This window comes from Musca domestica, unplaced genomic scaffold, assembly GCF_030504385.1.
Source record: "Musca domestica strain aabys unplaced genomic scaffold, Musca_domestica.polishedcontigs.V.1.1 73, whole genome shotgun sequence".
NCBI classification, from domain to species: Eukaryota; Metazoa; Arthropoda; class Insecta; order Diptera; family Muscidae; genus Musca; species Musca domestica.
In genome coordinates, this window is record NW_026712390.1 from 2,734,099 (window position 1) to 2,748,554 (window position 14,456).

A 14,456-nucleotide genomic window follows, 5' to 3' on the forward strand; every position below is an offset into this window, starting at 1 on the left:
TCGATGATTTTGTTTGCAATTTTTTAGGTTTTTATGAAAATTTCGAGTTTTTATTGTTTTAGGAGAATAATGAGTGTATATTTTTCTGTTTGATGCTATGTGCCCTGGTTTAAGTTTAACATTTAATTAAACAAGTTAAAAACAATTTAGGAACTTTTTTCTGACAATTAGTCGAAAATTTGGGGTTTGGCAAAATATTTTTTTTATATTGTTATATATATTTCAACAGTTAAAAACCCTACAAGAATATTTGTAATATATTTGTTTACATTCAAGACTTGTAGGAAAACCGAAACAGAATATAATTTGTACAAAAATGTATGTATTTATTTATTTTTTTTTAAATATATAAGTTTGAAAATTCGATAAAAGTAGATGCGAAAAATTAAAGTAAAATTGAAATTGAATTTTTTATATAACATATTTTGATATAAAAAATTAATTAATTAATATTTAATAAACAAAATATTTTAATAAATTAATTTTTATTTTTATTATATTAATTATTTTTTGTTGGAAATTCAAAAAATATATTTTCTAAAAATCCAATTTTGTTAAAAAAATTAAAAAATTCACGTTTGTTAAAAATTAAAAAAATATATATTTGTTTAGAGCGTCTTCTGTTGTAAATTTAGAAATATATATTAAAAAATTAAAATAAATGAAATATATATATGAAATATATATGGAAATAATTTTTTTTGTTAAGAATATAAAAAAACACGTTTGTTAAATTTTAAAAAATATGTTTTTAAAGTGTCTTGTGTTGTAAATTTAAAAAATATTAAAAAATTGAAATAAATAAAATATTTTATTAATTTAATTTTTTGGTGGAAAAATATTTCAATAAATTAATTTTTATTTTATTATATTAATTGTTTTTTTTTGGAAGTTTAAAAATATATATTTTAAAACCCCGATTTTGTTAAAAATTTAAAAAAAAATCCAGGTTTATTGAAATTAAAAAAAAAATATTTTTTTAAAGCGTCTTCCGTTGCAGATTTAAAAATTATATATTAAAAAAAAACATTAATTTTTAAAAAATTAATTTTCTTTATATTTTTTTGTTGGAAATTTAAAAAAAAAAAATTTAAAAATCCGCATTTGTTAAGAATAAAAAAATCCACGTTTGTTAAAATTAATAAAAATATATATTTTTTAGAGCGTCTTCTGTTGTAAATTTAAAAATATATATTAAAAAAATAAAATAAATAAAATATTTTAATAAATTATTTTTTATATATATTTTTTTGTTGGAAATTAAAAAAAAAAATTCAAAAATCCGCATTTGTTAAGAATATAAAAAATCCACGTTTGTTGAAATTTTTTAAAAATATTTTTTTAAAGCGTCCTCTGTTGTAAATTGGAAAAATATTTAAAAAAATCAAATTTTTTATAAATTAATTTTTTTTTAATTTTTTGTTGGAAATGAAAAAAAAAAATATTTTTTAAAAGTCGGAATTTTTTACGAATGTAAAAAAAACACGTTTGTTGAAGTTTTTTAAAAGTATTTCTTTTTTAATAGTCATCTGTTGCAAATTTAAAAAAAAAATACTAAAAAAAAATATTTTCGAGAAAATTAATAAATTTAAAAAAGAAATAAAATTAATTAAAATAAAAAAATGTTTTCTTAATTTAGTTTTGTGAAAAATATATGAAAAAAAATATATTTTTTTAAATATCCAAATTTGAAAATAAAAATTGAAATAAGAAAAATTCAATTTTATCGAAAATTTAAAAAAAAATCTAAAAATATTCACGTTTGCTAAAAATTTTAAAAAACCCACTTTTTTCAAATATTAAAAAAAAACATTTCTTAGAAAAATACAAGTTTGTTAAAAATATTTTTTAGAAAAATCCAATTTTATCGAAAATTTAAAAAAAAATTATAAAAAAAATTCACGTTTGTTAAAAATTAAAAAAAAATCCACGTTTGTCAAATATTAAAAAAAAAAACATTTCTTAGAAAAATCCAAGGTTGCTGTAAATGTAAAAAAAATATTTTAAAAAGATCCACGTTTGCTAAAAATTAAAAAATACACTTTTTTTGAAAATTTAAAAAAAAAAAAAATTCAAAAAGATCCACGTTTGCTAAAAATTAAAAAAATACACTTTTGTTGAAAATTTGAAAAAAAAAAATATTTTCAAAAAGAGAAATTAAAAAGAAAAGAGAAATAAAAAATAAAAAAAATCAATTTTTGTTGAAAATTGTAGAAAAATATTTTTAAAAACTCCACATTTGTTGAAAATTTTAGAAAAATATCTAAAGAAATTAAAAAAAATCAAAAAAAAGGTTGGAAATTTTAAAAATATTTTCTTAAAAAATTCACGTTTATTGAAAATTTACAAAAATCCACGTTTGTTGAAAATTTAAAAAAAATAATCAAAAAGATCCTCGTTTGCTAAAAATTAAAAAATCCACTTTTGAAAATTTAAAAAAAAATATTTTCAAAAAGAGAGATAAAAAAAATCGACTTTTGGATTTTTTTTAAAAATTCCACTTTAGTTGAAAGTTTTAGAAAAATATTAAAAAAAATTTGGAAATTTCAAAAATATTTTCTTAAAAAATTCACGTTGATTGAAAATTTGAAAAAAATCCACATTTGTTGACAATTTAAAAAAAAAAAAAAAAAATTAAAAAACAGTAAACAAAAATTTTTGAAAATTAAAAAACTGTTTTTTTTTTTAATATCTAAGCTTGTTAAAGATATATATTTTTTTTTAAATATCCAAGTTTGCTGAGAATTATTTTTGTTTTTTAAGAAAACCGCCATCCTTAGAATAAAAAACACATTAAAAAATTTATTTTATTTATGTTTTATATTTTCTTTTTTTTATTTTTAATCCAGGCTCCTCCGTTTTGGGTTCTGACAAGTAAAATCTAATATTTTTTAAAATATCCCAGCTTGCTGAGAATTAAAAAAATATATTTAGAAAAAACCGCCATCCTTAAAATAGAAAAACACATTAAAAAATTTATTTTATTTATATATTTTATGTTTTATATATATATTTTTCTTATTAATTTTCACGTGTGTTTTTGTTTTATTTTTAATCTAGGCTCCTCCGTTTCGGGCTCTGACAAGTCATTACCATTACTTTCACCCACTCATTAAAATCTCTTACCTCAAAGAGTGGTGTGTGTGTGTGAGCGAGCGCCGGAGAAGTGTCTTTATGTTTGACATTAAAAGTTTTTTCTTATGTTGTTGTTATTGTTGTTTTGTTTTTAGTTTAATGCTTTTCGGTACTTGAGAGTCCATTTCATTGTTGCTGCTGGTGCTGCTGCTTGGTGGTCCATTTCTATTTTTGTTGTTGATGCTGTCATTGCTCTTTGGTACTTGGCTTGCCATGTCCTTGTTTTACAGGGAATTAGTTTTTCTTTTCGTGTTTCTGTTTCTTTGTTTTCCTCTGGCGCGTGGGATTACCAAAGTTCAATAGCGTCCGTTGTTGTAAACAACAAATGCAAGGGAGGGGCGAGATGCAGAGAAAAAGGTAATGGGTGGGCATATTCCTTACATCTCCCGCTCTCCTTTTTTTCTATTTGTTGACTATATATGTTTTTGTGGGAATTATTTTCTCTTTCTCCGTTAAAGAAAGTAGTCGAAGAAAATACCCATAAAAATAAAAGTAAAATTGTATTGATGTCCCAGACATCTGGACGCCAAACTGTTCCATTTAATATTTTATTTAGTTCATTTTCATTGAACAAGGAGCAAAAAGATAAAGAAGTAGAAGAAAAAACAGCCGTTGTTGTGTGCGGCCAGGGATCTCAAAAAGTCAACACACATTATTCACTCTCTCTCACACACACACCGATGAGCGACTTAACGTAGTATTGCCATTGCATTCCTTTTGTGGGGGAGATGAGAGTAGCCAACCGATATCATCAAATGAGACACATAACGGAGTATTCTCATGGGAAGGAAGGAGATGAGAGCAGATAACCAACGTCAACTTACAATGAAATGTGTGTGCGTGTGTGTAACTCTAAATGGGATTATTTAACTTTGCAACCAGACAACATCAAAATAAAACAACAATTCCCTTTTGCACATTCATGACGTGACCGTGTCGTGGAGAGAGTTAACAACTTTAATGTTGATGCTGGTATTTCTGTAAAAGTTGGCTTTTTTTTGGACATTTTGCTTTCATTTGATGTAGATGACGATGATGGATGTTGTTTTTGAAGTGTTTGAATTTTCTAACAAAGTTTTTCTTCTTCTTTTTTTTAGGTGAATATCAAAGAATGGAAATTGAAGGTGGAATAAGAAAATGGGATACAAATGAGAGGAAATAAAGGGCAATGGTGAAGGCATGAACTAAATCATGAATTGAAATCAAATTGAAAGGCAAACAAAAAACTATTAGAAAATCGATTGGGAATAACTCATCGAAGGCAACTAAAGGAACATTTTTATAGACCGAAGAAGATCTTTCCTGCCGACAACATGGATCAAACAAAAAAAAAAAAAAAAAAAAAAAACAAAAAACAAAAATAAAAATGGACAATTGAAAAGAAAAAAAAAAAAAAAAAAAAAAAAAAAAATAAAAATGGACAATTGAAAAAGAAAAAAAAAAAAAACAAGTAAAATTGTATCAGTCGGTTTTGCCGACAGATGTATGTATACCCCCAAATTTGAGAAGATGGATGGATGGATTTGGATGATTGTTTCGCTTTCTTTAAGAGGTTGGTTTCTCAAAATCTCGAACCCTTTATGGGGGAGGTACCAGAAGGAATGGTGCGATCTTTACCATCTTTATAACAGATCTTGTGTTGACGAAAATATTGAGATTTGCCAAGTCTGAATGGAATCGGATGCAATTTCGAGTTTTATGAGCTTCAAGAATATTCAAAATTTTGAACCTTTGTGGGGGAGGTACCAGAAGGAGTGGACCGATATATCCCATCTTTACACCAGATCTCTGGCTAACCAATATATTGTGATTTATGTATTTTGAAGGGAACCGGGTGTTTCTTTCGGATTTTATGATCGTTTTGGGTTATTCCTAACTTTAACCCTTTGTGGGGCAGGTACCAGAAGGAATGGTCCGATCTCTACCATCTTTATAACAAAACTTGTGTTGGCGAAAATATTAAGATGTGCCAAATTTGAATGGAAACGGATGTTATTTCCGCGTTTCATGAGCTTGATGAATATTCAAAATTTTAACCCTTTGTGGGGAGGTACCAGAAGGAATGGTGCGATCTTTACCATCTTTATAACAGATCTTGTGTTGATGGTAATATTGAGATGTGCCAAGTTTGAATGGAATCGGATGTTATTTTCGTGTTTTATGAGCTTCATGAATATTCAAACTTTTGACCCTTTGTGGGGAAGGTACCAGAAGGAGTGAATCGATATATCCCATCTTTACACCAGATCTTGGGCTAACCAAAATATCGTCATGTGCCTAATTTGAAGAGAACCGGAAGCTTATTTCGGATTTTATGATCGTTTTGGTTATTTCAGATTTTAACCCTTTGTGGGGGAGGTACCAGAAGGAATGGTGCGATCTTTACCATCTTTATAACAGATCTTGTGTTGATGGTAATATTGAGATGTGCCAAGTCTGAATGGGATCTGACGTTATTTTCGTGTTTTATGAGCTTCATGAATATTCAAAATTTTGACCCTTTGTGTGGGAGGTACCAGAAGAAGTGGAACGATATATCCCATCTTTACACCAGATCTTGGGCTAACCAAAAAAGCGTCATGTGTCCAATTTGAAGAGAATCGGATACTCATTTCGGGTTTTATGATCGTTTTGGTTATTCCAAATTTTAACCCTTTGTGGGGCAGGTACCAGAAGGAATGGTGCGATCTCCACCATATTTATAACAGATCTCGTGTTGACGGAAATATTAAGATGTGCCAAGCCTGAATGAAATCGGATGTTAATTTCGAGTTTTATGGGCTTGATGAATATTCAAAATTTAAACCCTTTGTGGGGGAGGTACTAGAAGGAGTGGACCGATCTCAACCATCTTTACAACAGTTCTTGTGTTGGCGGAAATATTAAGATGTGCCAAGTCTGAATGAAATCGGATGTTAATTTCGAGTTTTATGAGCTTCAAGAATATTCAAAATGTTGACCCTTTGTGGGGGAGGTACCAGAAGGAGTTGACCGATATAATACATCTTCACACCAGACCTTGGGTTAATAAAAATATTGCGATGTGTGTAGTTTGAAGAGAACCGGAAGCTTATTTCGGATTTTATGATCGTTTTCGTTATTCTAAATTTAAACCCTTTGTGGAGGAGGTACCAGAAGGAATGGTCTGATCTCTACCATTTTCATAAAAGATCTTGTGTTGATGGAAATATTGAGATGTGCCAAGTCTGAATGCAATCGGAGGTTAATTTCGTGTTTTATGAGCTTCATGAATATTCAAATTTTTTATCCTTTGTGGGGGAAGTACCTGAAGGAATGGACCGATCTATACCATCTTAATAATAGATCTTGTGTTGACGAAAATATTGAGATGTGCCAAGTCTGAATGAAATCGGATGTTAATTTCGTGTTTTATGGGCTTGATGAATATTCAAAAATTTTGACTCTTTGTGGGGAAGGTACCAGAAGGAATGGAACGATATATCTTCATACCAGACCTTGGGCTAATAAAAATATTGTGATGTGTGAAATTTAAAAACAATCGGACTCTTACATCACATTTTATAGGAGTTATTATTATTCTAAATTTTGACCCTTTGTGGGGGAGGTACTTGATGGAGTGGACCGATATTGTCAATTTTCGCACCTGACCTAGCACTAATGCAAATATTAGGATATGCAAAGTTGGAGCAATATAGAATCATCCTTCCTCTTTCCGTGCAGAAAAAATATTTTTTTGGCTATTTCGATCTTTTGTGGGGGAGATACAAGAAGAAGTGGACCGATATTGCACATCTCCGGACTCAATATAAGTTTGACAATAATATTACGATATACCAAGTTTGGATCAAATCAGATACTCCCTTCGACAGTTATCGTGCGCACCAGCCAGAAGAACGGACATCGCTGGATCGAATCTAAACGTCCTGAAACGGATTTGGCCCAAGAGACCTAGGGTCTATAAACGTTATTTCGATGAGGCACGTTTTGGCTGTATCAGATGATATATACCCTCTCTGGCCATATGGCTGAGGGTATAAAAAATGGACTGTTGGCTCCTTGGAAAAATCCTCAAATGATTGGGTTATGTGGATAGAATGAACCTTGAAAATAATATCCAAAAATCCTCTTTTTTATGGTCTATTGGAAACTTAAAAATTGAATTCTCTCAAAATCCAGGTTATAAGCTCTCACGGTGCCTCGAAAAAAAATCTTTAAAAAATCCACGTTTCTTGGAATGGTAGCTCCTTGAAAAAATTCCTCAAATGATTGGGTTATGTTGATAGATCGATCCTTGAAAAAATATTAAAAAAATCCCCGTTTTGAGGTCTTTTTGAAATAATCCTTGAAAAAATCCTCAAATGACTGGGTTATGGGGATAGAATGATCCTTGAAAATAATATCCAAAAGAATACTTTTTTTGTAGTCTGTTGAAAACTTGAAAAATTCCCTCGAAATTCGGATTATGCTCTCACGGAGCCTCGAAAAAAATCTTTAAAAAATCCACGTTTCTTGGAATGGTAGCTCCTTGAAAAAAATCCTCAAATGATTGGGTTATGTTGATAGATTGATCCTTGAAAAAATATACAAAAACTCTAAGTTTTGAGGTCTTTTTGAAATAATCCTTGAAAAAATTGTTCCTTGAAAAAATCCTCAAATGATTGGGTCATGGGGATAGAATGATCCTTGAAAATAATATCCAAAAGAATACTTTTTTTGTGGTCTGTTGAAAACTAGAAAAATTCCCTCAAAATTCGGATTATGCTCTCACGGATCCTCTAAAAAAATCTTTAAATAAATCCACGTTTCTTGGAATGGTAGCTCCTTGAAAAAAATCCTCAAATGATTGGGTTATGTTGATAGATCGATCCTTGAAAAAATATTAAAAAAATCCCCGTTTTGAGGTCTTTTTGAAATAATCCTTGAAAAAATGTTTCCTTGGAAAAATCCTCAAATGATTGGGTCATGGGGATAGATTGATCCTTGAAAATAATATCTGAAAGAAAATGTGGACTGTTGGAAACTTGAAATTAAAATTCTCTCAAAATCCAGGTTAAAAGCTCTCACGGATCCTCGGAAAAAAATCTTTAAAAAATCCACAAAAATTATCAAATGATTGGGTTGGTGGATACGTTGGGTCTTCAAAAAAAAAAAAAAAAAAAAAAAAAAAATCCTCAATTTTGTGGTCTCAATTATCCTTTTAAAATTCTTAAAACGAACCCTAGCTTTGTGGTCTGTGGGTGCTTGAAAAAATTCCAAAAATCCACGACTTGTAGTCTGTTGGGTCCTTGACAAAAAAAATTTTCAACAAATCTAAGATTTTTTTGTGGTCTTTTGGTCCTTGAAAAAATCCAAATTTTTTCGTTAGTTAGGTCCTTTGAAAAAAATCCACATTTTTTGGTTCGGTAAGTCCTTATTTTTTTGCCAGAAATCCCCAGATTTTGTAGTCTGTTGTGCCCTTAAAAATCCCTGATCTTTTGCTCCTAAAATCTTCAAAAATCTAAGTCTCGTGGTCCTTGAAAAAATCCTTTAAAAAACCACAATTCTTTGTTGTCTGTCCGATCTTTAGAAATATGCTTAAAAATCCATATTTTGTGGCTTTTCATGACTTAAAAATCTCATTTTTAGTTCTTTGGCTGTAGGGTCTTCGAAAAAATGTTTCAAAAAAAAAAACCTCAATTTTGCGGTCTCAATTATCCTTTTAAAATCCTTAACAAAAATCCTAGCCTTGTGGTCTGTGGGTGCTTGAAAAAATCCCAAAAATCCACGACTTGAGTCTGTTGGGTCCTTGACAAAAAATTCTTCAACAAATCTAAGTTTTTTTTGTGGTCTTTTGGTCTTTGAAAAAATCCAAAAAAAATCCAAATTTTGTGGTTCCTTAGGACCCTTGAAAAAAATCTAAATTTTTTGGTTCGGTAAGTCCTTAATTTTTTTTCAAGTCCTTAATTTTTTTCCACGTATTTATGGTCTGTTGGTCACTTAAAAATCCATGTTCTGTTCTAAAAAAAAAATTTCAAAAAATCGAAGTCTCGAAGTAGATCTACTGATGATGAAATATTTTTTAAAAATTCCACGTTGGATCTACTTATGAAAAAATATTTTTTAAAAAATCTAAATTTATTGTATTCATGAAAAAATATTTTTTAAAAAATCTAAATTTATTGTATTTATAAAAAAATATTTTTTAAAAAAATCTAAATTTATTGTATTCATGAAAAAATATTTTTTAAAAAAATCTAAATTTATTGTATTCATGAAAAAATATTTTTTAAAAGATCCAAGTTTATTGTATTAATGAAAAAATATTTTTTAAAAAATCCACGTTCGTTTTATTAATGCAAAAATATTTTTTTAAAAAATCCACGTTCGTTTTATTAATGCAAAAATATTTTTTAAAAAATCTACGTTCGTTTTATTAATGAAAAAATATTTTTTAAAAAATCTAAGCTCGTTTTATTAATGAAAAAATATTTTTTTTTTTAAATCTACGCTCGTTGTCCTTGAAAAAATACTTTAAAAAATCCACATTTCTTTGTGGTCTCTCCGGTCTTTAGAAATACCCTTAAAACTCCATATTTTCTGGCTTTTCATGACTTAAAAATTTCCTTTTTTAGTTCTTTGAATCCTTAAAAATTCTTAAATTTATGCTCTGCCTGAAGTTCTTAAAAAAATATTTTTTTTAATTATTCATTTTAATTGCATGTCCTTAGTTACAATCATTTAGAATCCTCCCATAAGTCATTCATTTGTTCAGCAAGAAATCCCTTCGTCAATACTGTCTCCGCTCCGTTTTGTTTATTGTCATGCCAACTTGTTTGCGCCAAGTGCGTGCAAACATCCCAAGTAAAAAGGGAGAAAAACAGCAACAACAACAACAACAAATTGAAATGACAAAAAAAAGTCCGGCCAAGGAATCAGTCCTTTTAGGCTTTGTGGAACGAACGTCAAATCACCCTGCACTTGATGGTGACGTCAGCAGACACTGTGTAAATAGAAATACCCATACGCATCTACACACACACACACACACAACCAACATCCCCCACAACGGGCAATGCAACAACCCTTCGAATAAGAATTTAATGAAATAATGTTCTTTGAAATGGATTCTGGTTTGCTCTTGTTCTTCTTGTTGTTGCTGCAAATGGTGTTGTTGTCATAGCCATTGTTTACTTCCTGCTGCACCGCATACACTCACATACCACAACACTCATGTGATCTCTCATGCATAGAAACAAAAACACCAACCAACTCCCTTTGAGAGAAGAGTGGGAGAGGAGAGCAAAACACCCGTTAAATATTATTGAGTCAAGTAAATGGGATTATTTAGACTTAGTTGTGAATGTGAACAAAAAGTTGTTGCATTTCCTGTTGATGTTTTTGTTGTTTTTGTGGCTTTACTCCGGACTCAACATATCAGCAGCATCAATGGTGGCGGTGGTCCTGCATATGTTGGCAGCGGAGCGTCATTTCAAGCAAAAAAATAGACAAAATGAGAATGGGTATAGGTTGCATTCCCAGCCTCTGTGCTGAAATGGAAAACAGGGAAAGTTTTATTTAAATACACACACACACACATAGCAAATCAGAGAAATAAGATTATGGATTTTTAATGCATACTTTAAGGCATAAAATTCAATAAGTTAACAAAAAAATAAATAAAAAATTAAAAAATTATTAAAATAAAAAAATACATAAATAAAAAATTATTAAAATAAGAAAATAAATAAATATAATAAATGAAAAAAAAAATATTTTTTTATAAAAAAAAATCCACATTAAATTTTTTTAAATCCTTGTTAGATCTACAGATTATAAAATATTTTTTAAAAAATCCACGCTCGGTTTGTTAATGAAAAAAATATTTTTTAAAAAATCCACGTTCGTGTTATTAATGAAAAAATATTTTTTAAAAAATCCACGTTCGTTTATTAATGAAAAAATATTTTTTAAAAATCCACGTTAGATCTACTGATGAAAAAATATTTTTTAAAAAATCCACGTTAGATCTACAGATGAAAAAATATTTTAAAAAAAATTCACGTTGGATCTACTGATGAAAAAATATTTTTAAATTTCCCGGATGGATCTACTGATGAAAAAATATTTTTTAAAAAATATTTTTTTTTCCACGTTGGATCCCCTGATGAAAAAATATTTTTTAAAAAATATTTTTTTCCACGTTGGATCCACTGATGAAAAAATATTTTTTAAAAAATCCACGTTGGATCCACTGATGAAAAAATATTTTTTAAAAAATCCACGTTGGATCTACTGATGAAAAAATATTTTTTAAAAAATCCACGTTGGATCTACTGATGAAAAAATATTTTTTAAAAAATCCACGTTGGATCTACTGATGAAAAAATATTTTTTAAAAATCCACGTTGGATCTACTGATGAAAAAATATTTTCTAAAAAATCCACGTTGGATCTACTGATGAAAAAATATTTTTTAAAAAATTCACGTTTATTGTATTCATAAAAAATATTTTTTAAAAAAACCAAGTTGATTGTATTCATGAAAAAGTATTTATAAAAAAATCCATGTTTGTTTTATTAATGGAAAGATATTTTTTAAAAAATCCACGTTCGTTTTATTAATAAAAAAATATTTTTTAAAAAATCCACGTTGGTTCTACTGATGAAAGAATATTTTTTTTAAAAAAAACACGTTGGATCTACTGATGAAAAAATATTTTTTAAAAAATCCAAATTGTTTCTACTGATGAAAGAATATTTTTTAAAAAAATCCACGTTGGATCTACTGATGAAAAAATATTTTTTAAAAAAATCCACGTTGGATCTACTGATGAAAAAATATTTTTTAAAAAAATCCACGTTGGATCTACTGATGAAAAAATATTTTTTAAAAAATCCACGTTGGTTCTACTGATGAAAGAATATTTTTTAAAAAAATCCACGTTGGATCTACTGATGAAAAAATATTTTTTAAAAAAATCCACGTTGGATCTACTGATGAAAAAATATTTTTTAAAAAATCCACGTTGGTTCTACTGATGACAGAATATTTTTTAAAAAAATCCACGTTGGATCTACTGATGAAAAAATATTTTTTTAAAAAATTCACGTTTGTTTTATTAATGAAAAAAAATTTTTTTAAACAATCCACGTTCGTTTTATTAATGAAAAAATATTTTTTCAAAAAATACACGATCGTTTTATTAATGAAAAAGTATTTTTTAAAAAATCCACGTTCGTTTTATTAATGAAAAAATATTTTTTAGAAAATCCACGTTCGTTTTATTAATGAAAAAATATTTTTTAAAAAATCGACGTTCGTTTTATTAATGAAAAAATATTTTTTTTTTTAATCTACGTTCGCTTTATTAATGAAAAAATATTTTTTAAAAAATCCACATTGGATCTACTGATGAAAAAATATTTTTTAAAAAATCCACATTGGATCTACTGATGAAAAAATATTTTTTAAAAAATCCACATTGGATCTACTGATGAAAAAATATTTTTTAAAAAATCCACGTTGGATCTACCGATGAAAAAATATTTTTTTAAAAAATCCACGTTGGATCTACTGATGAAAAAATATTTAAAAAAAAAAAAAAAACATTTATATTGCTTTAATGAAAAAATATTTTTTAAGAAATCCAATTTGGATCTACTGTTAAAAAATATTTTTTTTTTAAAAACCACTTTTATTGGTTTAATGAACGATATCCACGTTAGATCTACTGATGAAACAATATTTCTTAAAAAATCCACGTTGGATCTACTGATAAAAAATTATTTTTTTTTTAGAAATCTACGTAGGATCACTAATGAAAACATATTTTTTCGAAAGTCCACGTTGGATCTACTGATGAAAAAATATTTTTTTTTAGAAATCCAGGTTTATAGCTTTAATGAAAAAATATTTTTTTTAGAAATCCAGGTTTATAGCTTTAATGAAAAAATATATTTTTTAGAATTCCACTTTTATTGCTTTAATGAAAAAATATTTTTTAAAAAATCCAAGTTTATAGCTTTAATGAAAAAATATTTTTTTAAAAATCCACGTTCATTGCTTTAATGAAAAAATATTTTTTTAGAAATCCACGTTTATTGCTTTAATGAAAAAATATTTTTTTAAAAATCCACGTTTATTGCTTTAACGAAAAAATATTTTTTAAAAGAATCTACGTTAGTTTTATTATTAAAAAATATTTTTTAAAAAAGTCCACGTTTATTGTATTTATGAAAAAATATTTTTTAAGGAATCCACGTTTATTGTATTTATGAAAAAATATTTTTTAAGAAATCCACGTTTATTGTATTTATGAAAAAATATTTTTTAAAAAGTCCACGTTTATTGTATTCATGAAAAAATATATATTTTTTTTAAAATCCACGTTTATTGTTTTTGTGAGAAAATATTTTGTTTTAAAATCTTCGTTTATTGTTTTTATGAAAAAATATATTTTTAAAAAATCCACGTTTATTGCTTTAATGAAAAAATATATTTTTAAAAAATCCACGTTTATTGCTTTAATGAAAAAATATTTTTTAAAAAATCCACGTTTATTGCTTTAATGAAAAAAATATTTTTAAAAAATCCACGTTTATTGCTTTAATGAAAAAATATTTTTTAAAAAATCCACGTTTATTGCTTTAATGAAAAAATATTTTTTAAAAAATCCACGTTTATTGCTTTAATGAAAAATATTTTTTAAAAAATCCACGTTTATTGCTTTAATGAAAAAATATTTTTTAAAAAATCCACGTTTATTGCTTTAATGAAAAAATATTTTTTAAAAAATCCACGTTTATTGCTTTAATGAAAAAATATTTTTTAAAAAATCCACGTTGGAACTACTGATGAAAAAATATTGATCCACGTTCGTTTTATTAATGAAAAAATATTTTGTTAAAAAATCCACGTTGGATCTACTGATGAAAAAATATTTTGTTAAAAAATCCACGTTGGATCTACTGATGAAAAAATATTTTTAAAAAATCCACGTTCGTTTTATTAATGAAAAATATTTTTTAAAAAATCCACGTTCGTTTTATTAATGAAAAAATATTTTTTAAAAAATCCACGTTCGTTTATTAATGAAAAAATATTTTTTTTAAAAATCCACGTTCATTTTATTAATCAAAAAATATTTTTTAAAAAATCCACGTTTATTGCTTTAATGAAAAACTATTTTTTAAAAAATCCACGTTTATTGCTTTAATGAAAAACTATTTTTTAAAAATCCACGTTCGTTTTATTAATGAGAAAATATTTTTTAAAAAATCCACGTTGGATCTACTGATGAAAGAATATTTTTTAAAAAATCCACATTGGATCTACTGATGATGAAATATTTTTTAAAAAA